Here is a 12,325-nt window from a genome sequence, read left to right on the forward strand (position 1 = left end):
CTGAAAAGGGAGAAAATATGATCTAGCAGTTAGAGAATAAGGCTGAGGATCATGAGATTGCCGTTCTATTCCTGGCTCTGATACAAACTTGTTTTGTGACCTTGGCAAGATATTTCATCGGTTTTCCTGTCTGACAGCAGGGTACTCTAAAAATGCAAAGAGGACCTTATTTATTAAAAAAGAAAGTTAAATCTCTTAAACCTCCAACAGCAGGTTAGTTTTGGTTTGAAGTTCAAGTTTTGTGGGGGAGTTATAGTTGCAGTAACTTCTTTTCTCCAAAGTGGTTCCAATATCCCTTTAAGAATGTATTTAAAATAGTGGTTTATGTTCCATTCTGTTGACTGTGCAGGCAGATCAGCAAAGTTAGCACCTTTTCAATAAGAGCACAAATGTTGTTTATGTTGCAGTAATGTCACAACCTTATTGGAATTGCAAAGGAGGAGGGCAGAAGAGGTGAACAAAGTGAAAGAGTTTCAAATGATCTCTTCATTCAGTGTGCATGATCCCCTTATAGTGTTGTAGTTGTCAGGGATGGTTGAATTATTGGTGTGAACAAAACATTCAACAAATTTTGGAAGTTCTCATTTACTAGATTATTCATGGATAATCTTTTTTTCATGTCTAAATGAGGTTGAATAATGTCTGGCTCAAATATCTTTTTTGTTTGTTTGAACATGAAATTATTCACAATCACATTTTTCATTATCTAACAGCTTTAGTGATGATGAATCTATAAAGCAATCCATAAAAATATTACCTTAACTGAAATACTCAAATATAAAAATAATCACTTAAAGTGCAGTTCTACTATAAAAGTGACTCTGAAATATAAGTTTGTGTGATTTCAAGTTCCTTGTCTCTTAATAAGCAGCTCACTGGCTTGTGCAGCAGCACCAGTAAGAATCTATCAACTGAACATCAAGATATATTCTCTTCTACCTAGAAATAACGCACACAGGAGAGTGGAAATTTTAGGAGCTTAATCACTAACTTTACCTAGAACTCTTCCCCCATGGAGTTGGGCTTGTCACTCCATGGATGAGGAAAGTAGTTCAGATCACTGGAGATATGCCAGAGAAAAGGAACACCTGCTAAGATATCCTTTGCCTCTGCACATCCTTGGATCTGCAGGATCCATGGTTCTAGACTTCCCTAGCTCTTGGCTTCTCTGGGATCCTGTTAGAGTGGGGAGAAGTTCCTCAGTGTATCATAGTTACTGAAGACTGCAGTGGAGACTTGTACTTGCTGCTTCTGCATCCCTCCAAACACAGATATGCAGGTACAGCCTCACTTCAGCCTGCAGAAATGAATATACATGTTTTAGACGTCCTCCTCTGCAACTGAAACTCCATGGGTTGACTCCTGTCTGTGTGGAGCCCCAGTGATGTCAATGAGACTGTGTGGGCACAAGAGCCTTCACTTGCACAGCTTTGATTGCAGGATCAGGGTCTTATATAGCAATTCACTGAGAATAAGGGTGCCAGAATGGGGGAGTTTGAAAGGGAGTCATAATATAATTACTATGATTAGGAAGGGCCACATTGCCAATGCCAACGCTGCTCTTGCTCCTCCACCTGCACCTGTATCCAGACAGAAAACCTGACCATGGACGTCTCTACCCAGATCCTAATGTGGATTTGCAAAGACTGTGGCCTGCATTTCCCACTCTCAGGGTACATCTACACTGATGGCAGCAAAGTCACCACCGTCACATCGACCTATCTGGATCAATTGAGCGGTAAGTGAAGACCTGCTCAATCGATCCAGAAGTCGATGCTGTTAATCCACCTCCTCAAGTGGCGTAGCGCTGCATCAACGGGAATGCGGTTCCTGTCAACGCAGTGCAGTGAAGACTGCGCACAGAAGAGAAGCACGGCAGTCGATGGGAGTTATGCAAGCTACTCTGCATAGCTTGTGTAACTCCCGTCGACTGTCACCGAATTGCCGGGTAAGTGTAGAACAAGCCTTAGAAAGCCAGGCTGGGGGGATCATCCATTGTGAATGGTGTCTGCTGGTGGAATCTCTCAAGAAGCAGGTGGGAGAGCTACAGGACGAGATGGTGAGGCTGAGAGGTATCTGTGCCTATGAAGAATTCATTGAGAGTATTCATATGGAGATGTCCTGGAAGATAGGAATAGGATACAGAAGGACCTAAACAAACTGGAGGATTGGGCCAAAAGAAATCTGATGAGGTTCAACAAGTACAAGTGCAGAGTCCTGAACTTAGGACGGAAGAATCCCATGCACAGCTACAGACTGGGGACCGACGAGCTAGGCAGCAGTTCTGCAGAAAAGGACCTGGGGGTAACAGTGGATAAGAAGCTGGATATGAGTCAGCAGTGTGCCCTGGTTGCCAAGAAGGCTAATAGCATATTGGGCTGCATTAGTAGGAGCATTGCCAGCAGATCACAGGAAGTGATCATTCCCCTCTATTCGGCATTGGTGAGGCCGCATTTGGAGTATTGTGTCCAGTTTTGGGCCACCCACTACAACAAGGATGTGGAGAAGTTAGAGAGAGTCCAGCGGAGGTCAACAAAAATGATTAGGGGGCTGGAGCACAAGACTTATGAGGAGATGCTGAAGGAACTAGGCTTGTTCAGTCTACAGAAGAGAAGAATGAGGGGGGATTTGATAGCAGCCTTTAACTACCTGAAAGGGGGTTCCAGGGAGGATGGAGCTAGGCTGTTCTCAATGGTGGCAGATGACAGAACAAGGAGCAACGGTCTCAAGTTGCAGGGGGGAGAGGTCTAGGTTGGACATTAGGAAAAAGTTTTTCACTAGGAGGGTGGTGAAGCACTGGATTGGGTTACCTAGGGAGGTGGTAGAATCTGCATCCTTAGAGGTTTTTAAGCTGTGGCTTGACAAAGCCCTGGCTGGGATGATTTAGCTGAGGTTAGTCCTGCTCTGAGCAGGGGGTTGGACTAGATGACCTCCTGAGGTCCTTTCCAACTCTATGATTCTATGTCCAAGGCTGAGGAAGTTATCCAGCTAGAAAGGACTGCTGTCATACTATCGAGGGAGGAGGATATGGCTCTGTCACAGAGAGGAGAGTGTCTGCTGGTTATTTCTGGCAGCAAGGATTGCTCCACCCCTACTCCCAGACCACCGCCCATAGTGATGAAGAACCATTATGATGCCCTGGCAATGAGCAATCACTCCAAGGGTGGAGGAGGAGAAGCCATGTACCCTGAAGACTGGGAGGATTGCAGCAACCACTCCCAGGAAGAAACTTAGGGTAGTGATGGACAGTGGGACAGAGGCATCCATCTGTCATCCTTACATGGTATCCCAGGAGGTATGCTGTCTGCCAGGGGCCCATATCTGAGACATTACACAGGGATTGTGGAGTATCATCTGGCCCTTTGACTATTACCCCATGCTACTCATCCATATGGGCACTAATGATACAGCAAGTTATGATCCTGAGAATATCACAAGTGACTATAGGACTTTGGGAATGAAGGTGAAGGAGTTAGGGGTGCAGGTGGTGGTGTCTTTTATCCTTTCAGTCAAGGATGGGGCCCAGGCAGAGACAGAAGCATCCTGGAGGTGAATGCCTGGCTGTGATGATGGTGTTGCCAGGAGGACTTTGACTTCCTTGACCACGGGATGCTGTTCCAGGAAGAAGGATTGCTAAGCAGAGATGGGGTCCACCTACTAAGGAAGGGAAAGAGCATATTTGGATACAGATTGGCTAACCTAGTGAGGAGGGCTTCAAATTAGTTTCTACAGGGGCAGGTGACAAAAGCCCACAGGTCAATCAAAAATATGAAGACCTATGAGAAGGGTACATAAGATCCCATGGGAAGCAAGTCTAAAGGGAAAAACAGTTCAAGATAATTGGCAATTTTTTCAAAGAGACATTATTAAGGGCATAAGAGCAAACTATCCCACTTCATAGGAAAGATAGGAAGTATGGCAAGAGACAACCATGGCTTAACCAGGAGATTTTCAATGATCTGAAACTCAAAAAAGAGTCCTACAAAAAGTGGAAACTAGGCCAAATTACAAAGGATGAATATAAACAAATAACACAATTATGTAGGGATAAAATTAGAAAGGCTAAGGCATAAAATGAGATTAAACTAGGTAGAGACTTAAAGGGTAATAAGAAAACATTTTACAAATACATTAGAAGCAAGAGGAAGACCAAGGACAGGGTAGGCCCATTACTCAATGAGGGGAGAAAAACAATAACAGAAAATGTGCAAATGACAGAAGTGCTAAATGACTTTTTAGTTTCAGTTTTAACTGAAAAAATTAGTAGCGATTAGATGTCTAACATAGTGAATGCCAGTGAAAATGAGGTAGGATCAGAAGCTAAAATAAGGAAGGAACAAGTTAAAAATTACGTAGACAAGTTAGATGTCTTCAAATCACCAGGGCTTGATGAAATACACCCTAGAATACTCAAGGAGTTGACTGAGGAGATAGCTGACCCATTAGTGATTATCTTCAAAAAGTCCTGGAAGACTGGATAGATGCCAGAGGACTGGAAAAGGGCAAATAGACTGTCAATCTTTAAAAAGGGAAATAAGGACAACCCAGGAAATTACAGATCAATCTGCTTAACTTCATTACCCAGAAAGATAATGGAGCAATTAATTAAGCAATTTGCAAACACATCAAAATAATAAGGTGGTAAGTATCAGTCAGCATAGATTTGTCAAGAACAAATCATGTCAAATTTGTCAAGAACAAATCATGTCAAACCAACCTAATAGCTTTCTTTGACAGGGTAACATGCCTTGTGGCTAGGTGGGATGTGTAGATGTGGTATAGCTTGATTTAAGTAAGGCTTTTCATATTGTCTTGCATGACCTCCTAAACAAACTAAGGAAATACAACCTAGATGGAGCTAATATAAGGTGGGTGCATAACTGTTTGGAAAACCATTCCCAGTGTGTGGTTATTAGTGGTCCACAGTCAAGTTGGAAGGGCATATCGAATGGGGTCCCACAGGGATCAATTCTGGGTCTGGTTCTGTTCAATATCTTTATCAATGATTTAGATAATGGCATAGACAGAATACTTCTAAAGTTTGCAGATGATACCAAGCTGGGGGGGCTTGCAAGTGCTTTGGAGGATAGGATTAAAATTCAAAATGATCTAGACAAACTGGAGAAATGGTCTGAAATAAATAGAATAAAATTCAATAAAGATAAATGTAAAGTATTCCACTTAGGAATGAATAATCAGTTGCACACATACAAAATGGGAAATGGCTCTCTAGGAAAGTACTGCAAAAATGGATTTGGGATCATAGTGGATCACAAACTAAATCTTAGTCAACAGTGTAACACTATTGCAAAAAAAGCAAACATAATTCTGGGATGTAATAGCAGGCCTGTTGTAAGCAAGACACGAGAAGTAATTCTTCTGCTCTACTCCTTACTGGTTAGGCCTCAACTGGAGTATTGTGTCCATTTCAGAGCATCACATTTTAGGACAGATGTGGAAAAATTGGAGAAAGTCCAGAGAAAAGTACCAAAAATGATGAAAGGTCTAGAAAACATGACCTATGAGGAAATATTATAAAAACTGGGTTTGTTTAGTTTGGAGAAGAGAAGACTGAGGAGGGACATAATAACAGTTTCCAAGTACATAAAAGTTTCTTACAAGGAGGAGGAGAAAAATTGTTTTCTTCCTACTCTGAAGATAGGACAAGAAGCAATGGGCTTAAATTGTAGCAAGGGTGGTTTAGGTTGGACATTAGGAAAATCTTCCAAAGTGTCAGGGTAATTAAGCACTGGAATAAATTGCCTAGGGAGGTTGTAGAATCTCCATCACTGGAGATTTTTAAGAGCAGTTTAGACAAACACTTGTCAGTGATGAGGTAGATAATGCTTGGTCCTGCCTTAAGTGAAGGTGACTGTATTAGATAACCGTGTGAGATCTGTTCCAGTTCTACAATTCAATAATCAATTTTTTATAGTTGAAAATACAATGCTTATCATTTGGAGCTATCAGAATTGATGTTTGTCTGTACCCATATTAATTCTATGATGTAGCGGATTAATATCTTTTAACATAGATATTGAAAGAAAGCTAATAATAACTGTTAAAAGGGGGGAAGTCCTAAAGTGCCCTATTACTCAGTACATCTCTCCTTTCAGAGATCTGACCTCAATCTCCATATTTTGATGGTGTATTTCATAATGAATGTCAAGTATCTCAGGAAATTTAAATATAAATCAAAATACATCTATTAATTCTTTGTTTTGAAAAAAAAAACCAAATTGAGTAGAATCGTATTATAAAGCTAACTCAATTAGTTACAATGGATAATGGCTTTTGCAAACATTTTCTGATCTGTTATACAACAGAAACTATATAAAACCAGTTATGTTTTGCTACTAGGAGTCAGAACTTTTACCTGAAGGTTGCATTAATTTTGTTCAGCTAGTTCACAAGATGAGAACTTTCCACACTTGCAGAGCAACTGTAAGTGACTTATTTACATGAGCTAATTAATGTCTTTTATTGGACCAAATTCTGTTGGTCAGAGACAAGCTTTCAAAGCTTGTGTCTCTCACCAAAAGAAGTTGGTCCAGTAAAATGTTATCTCACTCATCTTGTCTCTCTAATATTCTGGGACCAGCACAGCTACAACACTGCATGCAACCTATTTACATGGTTTAATTAAATTAGATTTTTGTAACTTCTTGGTATTATTTTGTGGAAACGTGACATCTATGACCCTTGAGCTCTTAATAGAAGAGATAAGAGTTTATCATAATGGTTTAAACACCAAAAGGCTACTATTTAAACACTAAATATTCTTGTGATTGTATAAACACAATGGAAAATGTCCAAATCTGATGCTGGTATCACACATCAAGTCCTTTTTCAGCAAGACAGTGACCCATGATCAAGAAGATAAAATATTAGGCCTGATACTATAACTGATTGGAGCCATGGGCAGCAGTCTGCCTGTGTGCTATCAATTCCAGGATTTGGAAGCCTTCCTTTTAATATTTACATTTTTTCATAGACTGATGCTTCTCCCACACACCGTTAGCTTCAGAATGCTAAGTTAAACAAGTCTAGCCAGTTTTCTCCTAAAATGATAAAGTTCTATTCTGATTAACCACTTGCAGATTAGGTGATCTTAAACACAATTCTTGTTTTTCTGTCCAGACTTATATAGCACCATCTTCTCAGGCCATCTCTTTAATGTACTTCCAATTGGGTACCCAAACACTGATGCACTGAGACATTGAACTCTTGAAAATCTTGGTGTTGGTTTCCAGAAAAGAGAGGTTTTGGAGCTGCCTGCAGTACCTAATAACCAAATTCTTAGATCTGTAGAATTTCCTGACAGTGGCAGGACACAGCTTTTTTTCTTTTACGGATTGCTCGTTTTGATGCACGGCACTGAAAAAGTAAATGAAAGCTTTAGGGGAAAATAGAAGAGGTATCGAAGAGAGAACTTATTTCTGTGCTGGATATAGTAATCAAATGAGTTCATCATTTTAGAATCTGTTTGATTTTTTTCATACATATGAATATTAACATTTATTTCCTTTAATCATAACTCAGGGAAGAAAACTTAGAATTATAGTGCCCCCTGTTGTTGCAGTAAAACCACTGCTTGAATTAAAGTGTAATATGCAAAAACAGTCTCTCCACTCATGGTATCACACAGACTATACACAACTTCCAGAAACACTTCTGCTCTCTTTTAATGCAAACTTTAGATCTTCCTTTAAAATTATCTAACTTTTCAGAGTCAAGTAATTGCAAGTCTAAACAATAATGTTTAGATGACTGACTATCTGATTGCCCTTCTTGGGTAGAAATTGGTTTACAGTTTGAGCAATTAGAAACTCTTTTGAAAATGTAGCCCTCTAAGTCCTTCCCCCCCATATCTTAAATGTGGTCTCATTCAAATATTTCTAAATCATGTATACTACTTACCTTGCTGTACCATCAGTATCACTTATTATTGGGTATGTAAACTAATTCGTGTACAGTAGAAAGCAGCTTTCTGACTTAAGTAAAAGCATGTTTTTTTCAAATCAGTCAGATGAGTTATTTGTAGGAATGGCAGAATTAGATTTTTCTTTTTTTAAAAAAAGTTATTTTGACAGATAATGTTTTGAAGCATTTTATATTGATTTAAATTTTCAGTTACAGGAAATTATGACAGTATATAGGTGTGCACATCGGGGGGGGAGGAAGGAGGGGGCAAGCAGGGGATCGTCTCCGCCACCGCCCCCGGATTCCCTTCCCTGAACCCGGCCTCCCCCCTTTCTGCCAGGGTGGGCGTTGGGCTGAGCGTGGCTGAAGGGACATGCCTGGGAAAGGTACAGCAGCTAGCGCTTCTGCTAAGCCCCATTAGATGGTGACCAGAGCAGGGAAGTTGAGCTGCCAGCACAGCACCTGCCAGAAGGGGCAGGGGAAGCCTGCTGAGTCCCATTCCTTCCTCACCTGTGTGGAGACAAAATTGCATAGTGGAGTCTGCAGCGCCATGTGCACCGCCCTCCCATGTGGATAAGGAAGCAGCCTAGGGAGGGTTGACTCAGCAGCACGAACCGCACAACCCACACGTACCTGCCACCTTATAAGGAGCTGAAGCAACCTCACCTGCTGGTGCATGGTCAGCAACTGCCCGAGAAAATTGTGATCACCTGGTTGGCTGGTCAGTACCTGCCCGGGAAAATCATGAGCACCTGGTTGGCTAAATGCCAAGCCATGACCTTAAAAGGTCATGCAGCAAATAGCAACCAATGGGGCTTAGCCTCTGCTGACCGCGGGAAACTATAAAAGTTCAAACTCAGGTAGCAGAGAGCAGAGAGGAATTGTATCTACCCGGCACCCCGCGTATCTCCTGGTCATGTCGGTTCAGTGGGCTGACGCATCTTCCCCAGCCCGCTTCGCTGCGAACTGATCACTCGTAAGCGGCTCTCTCCCGTCTGCAGTATATAAAGCAAACGGCAACTGAATTTGGCCAACATGGTATACTTGTACATAGTGTTTGTGAATATGGATTAACTGTTCTCTGTTGTGTTTGTCTTGTAACTCCTTCAGGGAACTCCAAAACTGGGCACCCTAGTGTCACACGCTGGCAGCATGCGTTGATCTGGAGAGATTACGAACGCCAAAGTCTTGGGTGGCGCATTTTGTCCTTTCGCGCACGGAGTTCTCCTGTCCTTTGTTATCACTGTTTGCTGTGCAAATGCTTGCTGTGGAACTGTTTATTATAGGAGTAGAATTGTTTATTATAGAATAAAAAGTTTATTGTTTAAGCAAACCCCTAGAATCATCACTGTCTCGCCGACCCCCCGTATCCCAAACCGAACCTATCTGAGAGTTTTTCTCTCCGTTTCCACAACCTGCAGCATCTAGTAAGTGTTTGGAGCCCACCCGGGGTGCATATAAGGGAGTTCGAGGGGCAGCTGGGCCTGAGGGTGCTGGGGGGATGGGTGGGGAGTCTTGGGGAGGCATCCGGGACCAGGTGGCATTGGGTGGGGGACTGGTGTTTAAAATGCCCCTCCAAAAGTAGTCTCATTTAAATCCCTGTGCATGCCCCTGAAAGTAGACATTGATTATTGATTATTGATGGATTATTGATTATTGATGGAAATGTTTTGAATCCATTTGGGCGTATATGGTGAAACTGTTCACTGACACTTACCAATAAAAATCTCATCCTTCCAAGTCTAGTTATTTGATATGTTGCTTTTAAATGTCACAGTATCTATAACACAAACAAGAAATATACAGCACTAAATTACAAGGGAGAAATCCCACTCCATTGCAGTAAATAGCAAAGCTCCTACTGACTCCAATCTGGCTAGGATTTCACCCCAGGACCCTATAATCTAACAGCAGCATAAAGCAAGAGTAATTGCAGTAAAGTTGAATTTGTGAGGTAAGAATTAGGTGTAAGAAGTATTTATATTTCCCTATTGCATGTGGGTAGAAGAGAGGAAACAGGTCTTTAGGAACTGTGAAACATGAAGTCACAAATATGCCATTAGCCTTATTGCCGAGAAGGCAAATGGGATGTTGGGCTGCATTAGTAGGAACATTGCCAGAAGATCAAGGGAAGTGATTATTCCCCTCTATTCGGCACTGGTGAGGCCTCATTTGGAGTATTGTGTCCAGTTTTGGGCCCCCCATGAAAGACAGGATGTGGACAAATTGAAGAGAGTCCAGAGGATGGCAACAAAAATGATTAGGGGGCTGGAGCACATGACTTATGAGGAGAGGCTGAGGGAACTAGGCTTGTTTAGTCTGCAGAAGAAAAGAATGAGGGGGGATTTGATAGCAGCCTTTAGTTACCTGAAAGGGGGTTCCAGGGAGGATGGAATAGGCTGTTTTCAGTGGTAGTAGATGGTAGAACTAGGAGCAATGGTTTCAAGTTGCAGTGGGGGATGTCTGCGTTGCATATTAGGACAAACTTTTTCACTAAGAGGGTGGTGAAGCACTAGAATGGGTTATCTAGGGAGGTGGTGGAATCTCTATCCTCAGAGGTTTTTAAGGAGAGGCTTGCTAAAGCCCTGTCTGGGATGATTTAGTTGGGGTTGGTCCTGCTTTGAGCAGGGGATTGGACTAGATGACCTCCTGAGGTCCCTTCCAACCTAATCTTCTATGATTCTATGAAAGGATTTCCATATGAACACATAAATGCCATATTTAGGTTTGAAAGAATTAGAATTTTATTGGTAAATGTTGTTTTTACCATATACACACAAACCCATGAAAAAATATTTCTATTGATAATCAAAATTTACCGATGGGCAAAATAAGAAAAAAGCTGCTTGTGAATTTATTAGAGTTTGATTGAAGGCTAAAATTGACATGATATTGGTAGTTTGTATTGTAATGGTTGTAAAATTGTAACTTTTTGAGTCTCAAGATGTTGTCATTAAATTGTCTGACCACCCCCCCCTTCTCCCCTGCATAATTTCTTGCAACTGTGAACATTTAAATTCGCAATATTAATGCTTTGTGTCAATTATTTTTTTAAACAAGTCAAATTGTGCCTAATCTAGTCATAGCCAAGAAGTACATATTGCATTCTGATTATAGATGCTGTGAGGTCTTGCCCCTTGTATTAAAGTAGTGCCAGGAGGCCCCAGCTGAGACCAGGAACTCGTTGTGCTAGATGTTGTACATTCACACAGTCCATGACCAGAAAATGTTACAATCTAAATAGATTAATAACAAAGTTGTATTATTACTCTCATTTTCTAGAGGTGAGTACCCAAGCACAAAGCTCAAAAAACTTCTCTAAGGTCCCACAAGAAACTGGAAATTGAACTAAGATCTCCTGAGTGCCAGTTCAGCACTTTTAACCGCCAGAACAGCCTTCCCCTCTGCGTTTTGTTTTCATGAATTTGCAACACAAACAGATTGCATTTTGTATCTCTGCAGGCTGCAGAATTACATTTACATTCTTTCTCTCATGCCAATTTTGCCCATCTTCTAAGTGTCCAATATTTTATTAAACTACAATTAACAGCCAACCACTGTGAATAATTGTGGTAGCTCAGTTCAATATTTACCCACTCAGAATGGCTATAAAACATCGCAAAACACATTTTAGAAAGATCACTCACTTTTGTTAACACCATGACTGAAGGGTGCCCACACGGGGAGCTCACCTGCTATCTCCTGTCACAGTTCAGGGCATGGTCCACCAAGGACACCCGGTCCAGGCTCCCAGAACTTCAGCCATCACCTCTCTTGGGCAGAGTTCAATACAGTCCTTTGATCATCCAGGCTTTACATTGAAGCTGCTTCCTAGAGAGGTTACATACAATCCTGACCCACAGTAATACATAATACATTAAGGTGTCCAGTACTAGTAGGATATTTCAAAAGCCCCCAAACCTGTGAGGAAGAATAGTTCTTCTGCTACAGTCCATCCCATCCCCCTGATCCCACTGAAAGCTACCCCACTGGCCTGGGCACTGCACTTCAAGGGAAGTGGAAAGAGTAACAGGGAGGGGTAGGGGAGAAACACTAGACTCTAGCACTCTGTCTTTCAGGAACCCAGAAATCTGGAGGTACTGCTGGTTGCAGTAGCAGTATTTATCCCTCAGTGACTGCAAGCATCACTGCCCCTGAGAGGGGAGCACTCACTGACAGGTACTATAGCTCTCTGTGGAAGGGAGATATCCATATGTAATAATACCTAGTTCTATGTAACATTTTTCACCTTGAGATCTCGAAGCACTTTACAAAGGAGTCAGCATCTACAGCTAGGGAAACTGAGCCACAGGCAGGGAAATGATTTGCCTAAGGTCACCCAGCAGATGCATGATAGAGCTGGGAATTCAACCAGGGTCTCTTGCGTCCCAGTGCCCTATGT

General features: G+C 41.7%; 1 long non-coding RNA gene across 1 annotated transcript in view; it reads left to right on the forward strand.

Annotated features, from left to right (window-relative positions):
- The window catches only part of LOC137163733 (uncharacterized), a 74,413-nt gene extending 65,320 nt beyond the window's left edge, over positions 1–9,093 (forward strand). Inside the window, exon 3 of the long non-coding RNA XR_010922821.1 lies at positions 9,034–9,093. This is a non-coding gene — a long non-coding RNA (uncharacterized lncRNA). The remainder of the gene's footprint in view (positions 1–9,033) is intronic.
- The last annotated feature ends 3,232 nt before the right edge of the window (positions 9,094–12,325 follow it).

Source organism: Emydura macquarii, unplaced genomic scaffold (assembly GCF_026122565.2).
Source record: "Emydura macquarii macquarii isolate MOO-44397 ecotype Brisbane River unplaced genomic scaffold, CSIRO-AGI_Emac_v2 contig_2636, whole genome shotgun sequence".
NCBI classification, from domain to species: domain Eukaryota; kingdom Metazoa; phylum Chordata; order Testudines; family Chelidae; genus Emydura; species Emydura macquarii.